Source organism: Anopheles nili (genome assembly GCF_943737925.1).
Source record: "Anopheles nili chromosome X unlocalized genomic scaffold, idAnoNiliSN_F5_01 X_unloc_2, whole genome shotgun sequence".
Lineage (NCBI taxonomy): Eukaryota > Metazoa > Arthropoda > Insecta > Diptera > Culicidae > Anopheles > Anopheles nili.
In genome coordinates this window covers 971,042-975,000 of record NW_026525478.1, presented here as the reverse complement: position 1 = coordinate 975,000, position 3,959 = coordinate 971,042, and the positions used below count along the sequence as shown (strand labels likewise).

At 58.2% G+C, this 3,959-nt stretch overlaps 2 non-coding genes across 2 annotated transcripts in view; both read right to left on the bottom strand.

The window, feature by feature from the left end:
* The window catches only part of LOC128729548 (large subunit ribosomal RNA), a 4,188-nt gene extending 3,872 nt beyond the window's left edge, over positions 1-316 (bottom strand). The window contains exon 1 of the ribosomal RNA XR_008411213.1: positions 1-316. This exon is cut by the window's left edge and continues 3,872 nt beyond it. This is a non-coding gene — a ribosomal RNA (large subunit ribosomal RNA).
* A 355-nt stretch (positions 317-671) lies between these two features.
* Positions 672-829, bottom strand: LOC128729596 (5.8S ribosomal RNA). The gene has a single exon (XR_008411254.1). It is a non-coding gene; the product is annotated as a 5.8S ribosomal RNA (ribosomal RNA).
* Positions 830-3,959: the final 3,130 nt, after the last annotated feature.

Sequence of the window (3,959 nt, the reverse complement as noted above, 5' to 3'; positions counted from 1 at the left end):
GTGCTGCACTATCAAGCAACACGACTCCATGGAGCCGACCGTCTACCGCCGCAGTCTCGTGCCGTTCTACGGGCCTATCACCCTCTGTGGGATCGTGGGCCACCTTCAAGTTGAACTTGAACTGTTTGCACCGTGCGCGGTAGATGACGGACCGGTCCAGTACACGGAATCGGACAGGCGCGATCTCCACGCCGTCCCTACGTGCTGAGCTCTTCCCGTTTCGCTCGCAGCTACTCAGGGAATCCCGGTTGGTTTCTCTTCCTCCCCTTATTAATATGCTTAAATTCTGGGGGTGCTCACACATCACTTGAGGCCTACCGAAAGGTTAACTTCATATATGCACGCACACACGACGAGACGACGACCACGGTCTTGCCAACCGGCGGCGGTGTGTATGGGCAGCGCGCGCATCGGCATTGCGTCGTTCGCACGCGCGCGGTGTAGCTCCTAGGGTTAGGTTACACGCGGCGTGCCTCGGCGAACCGTGGCGCTGCTTGACACAGCCCCCTGGCTGCTTCTCGTGGCGCGGTGCGCGTGCCTGCTCCTTCGCATGTATTGCTCTTCAGCGCCCCGGGGTGGTAAGTGACCGCCCCAGCACGCCATGCTGCGCTCGTGTGCTGTCACACAACAACACGAGCAGTCTGAGCCAACGCTTGTCTCAACAATTGAGTAGGCACTCAAGAATGTGTGCATCGGGCGGGTTGAAGCGTCCGATGCGCCATATGCGTTCAACGTGTCGGTGTTCATGTGTCCTGCAGTTCACATTCTGACGCGCATTTAGCTGCGGTCTTCATCGATCCATGAGCCGAGTGATCCCCTGCCTAGGGTTTGTTCATTGCGTGGGCGCAGGGCGGGTGAAACACCCACTTGCACGCACCGGTTGTAAGGTGGACTGGCAACTTTCATACTCTCTCTCTCGCGGTATACATCACCCTAAGATCTATGGTGCACCATGACTCTGCGCCCAGCAGCAATGGTCGGTCGCCACCTTCAATGGCACAGGGCGGGTGTGCGTTGGCTCACCCACTTGTGCACTGGCTTCCTCTGCTCGTCAGCCGAACAGAGTCCCCGCCCCATATGATCTTAGTGCAGGGCGGGTGGAACACCCACTTGCACCGGTGTGCGAGTTGGGGACTGGCAACTACACTTTCGGCTTCAATCAGCTCTCTCTCTCGTGTGTTTGAGGACAAGCGCCTCGGCGGTTCGGTAATGATCCTTCCGCAGGTTCACCTACGGAAACCTTGTTACGACTTTTACTTCCTCTAAATCGTCAAGTTCGGTCAACTTCGGCCGTGCCTAGCGCAACCCACGGAGGGACCGCGGAAGGAGAGCCTCCAGAGACCTCACTAAAGAATCCATCGGTAGTAGCGACGGGCGGTGTGTACAAAGGGCAGGGACGTAATCAGCGCTAGGTAATGACCAGCACTTACTAGAAATTCCAGGTTCATGAGGACCGTTGCAGTCCTCAATCCCGACTAAATGAGCATTTGGGTGATTTCCCGTTCCTCTCGGAATGGGGGCGCCGTACGGCGAGAACACGCTGCGGCTCACATTGTAGCACGCGTGCAGCCCAGAACATCTAAGGGCATCACGGACCTGTTATCGCTCAATCTCACCTTGCTAAACACAAGTTGTCCCGCTAAGCAGGGCAAACTTAGCTGACGACCCCCGCGAAGGGGCCACCGGCTGTGACGTCAGGTGCGCCCGGGGGCGCACTGCTGACAGCGTTCTAGTTAGCCTGATCGAGTCGCGTTCGTTATCGGAATTAACCAGACAAATCATTCCACGAACTAAGAACGGCCATGCACCACTACCCTTAAATTTGAGAAAGAGCTCTTAATCTGTCTTACCTCGATAAGTTCGGACCTGGTAAGTTTTCCCGTGTTGAGTCAAATTAAGCCGCAAGCTCCACTTCTTTTTTTTTTTTTTGTTACAAAGTCGGTTTATTGATATAATATATACATAATTTAAACCTTCGCGTTCCGAGAAGCTGTTTCCCCGCGAGGGATATGCTTCTCGGATTTATAGTTCTGTCTGAAATCACAATGTAAACTCATTTCTCATTCGCTTCATTTTCTTTCAATAATGTTCCCCCTTTCTGCAAATTACGCCACGGCGTAACCAGCAACTTTCAACGTCCGGAGAACTCTGCGGCGCTTGCCGCTGCCTCCTCCGCAGATGTCATCATTTCTCCAGTGCCGTCCAGTGACTGCTGCCGCTGGGCCCGGACCTCGCGACGATACGCGCGTTGCCGCTCGTTCCGTCGTTGTCTCGCTAATTCCGCCCTCCGTGCCACGGTGGACGGCGAAGGCGGCGTCATCGCTCTGCTGTAACGCACCAGCAGAGGAGAGCCGGGATTGCGGACCATCCGCATCCTTCGCCGCCTTTCGTTGTCCCGACGCTGCCGCTCGCGACGCCGATCCTGCAGAATCTGCGCCTCTCGCTGCGACACCGGGTGCACTGTCCGGAGCTCGTTCAAAACCAGTCGTCTGGCACGTTGCTGAGCGTTGCGTCGCTCACGCCGCCGTTCGACCAGTTCCTCGTGCGCTGTTCGGGAGTCATCAAGTGCCGCATTCCGCTCCGCCAGGCTGGACCGCTGCCAGGTCTCCCGCAGCTCCTCTGTGATGAGGCTGCAGGCTTCGCAGACGCTGCTCCAGTTTGACGGGCTCTGCAACATGTGACCCACCAGAGTCTCCGCTTCCAAGGGTTCTCCGTCCGCCGCCGTTAGATGAAGCGCTCGCACGTGTTCAAACCGAGGACACTCAAAGAGGACGTGACCGACCGTCTCCTCCACCGCCAGACACTGGGGGCAGTCAGGGGACGAAGTGAACTGCATGGCGCTAAGGTACTCCCGGAAAAATCCATGTCCCGAGAGCACTTGAGCCAACGCAAACGTCACTTGTCCGTGATTCCTTTCCTGCCAGGGTGCTATCTGCGGCAACACCCTATGCGTCCAGCGGATGAAACGGCTGGCCGACCGGTGATGATGGTCCTCGCCGTCGTCGTCGCCCTCCTGGTGATCCTCATCGTCGTCGCGCTGCTCTGCTGAAGACTCTTCGGTGTTCTGCCGCTGTTGTCGCTGGGCCTGCCCTTCCGCCACCGCGTCCCATGAGCGCTGCCAGGCGCACATTGTCGCACGCCGCTCCTCCTTGCGGATGGCATCCGTAGAAGGGGCGCGATCGATGGCATGCAGCCGCTCATAAATCCTGGCGTCCTCCTCCACCAGCAAGCCGATGGGAATGAGTCCGGCCAGGATTGTTGCCACGCTGTGGCTGACGGTTCGAAATGCACAGGCCGTCCGAATCGCAGGGATCCGCTGCGATCGCTGGAGAAGCCTGGCACACGCCTGCAGGCTTGTCGCGCTGTGCCATACTGGAGCCGCATACCGGATGACCGATGACACCACACCCGCGAGCAATCGTCGTTGTGCTGGCTTGGGGCCACCGTGGTTCTGCATCAGTGCAGTCACTGCTTTCGCAACACGGAGAGCCTTTTGCGACACGGCCTCGACGTGCTGTTTCCAGCTAAGGTGATCCTCCAGCGTGACGCCGAGGTAGCGGATGGTCCTCGACGACTCGACGATTGTGCCGCAGATGTCCACCGGAATACGCGGGTGTCCCTGACGAAGGCTGCTGATCATCACCATCTCAGTTTTGCCGGCGGAGAGCTTGAGTTGGTGACGCTCCATCCACTGGTTGATGATCAGTACAGCCTTTTCGGCCTCTGCAGCGGCCTCTCTGGGAGTACAACCCGGAGCCGTCAAGACGATGTCGTCCGCGTACCCGATGATGTCGACGCCCGGCGGCAGCTCCAAGCCTAAAACGCCATCGTACAATACGTTCCAGAGGGTCGGTCCCAGGATCGACCCCTGCGGCACTCCTGCGGATACGTCACGAGCAACGATGCCCCTGCTGGTCTCGTACCACAGCACGCGGCCGGTGAAGTAGCTCCGAAGGAGC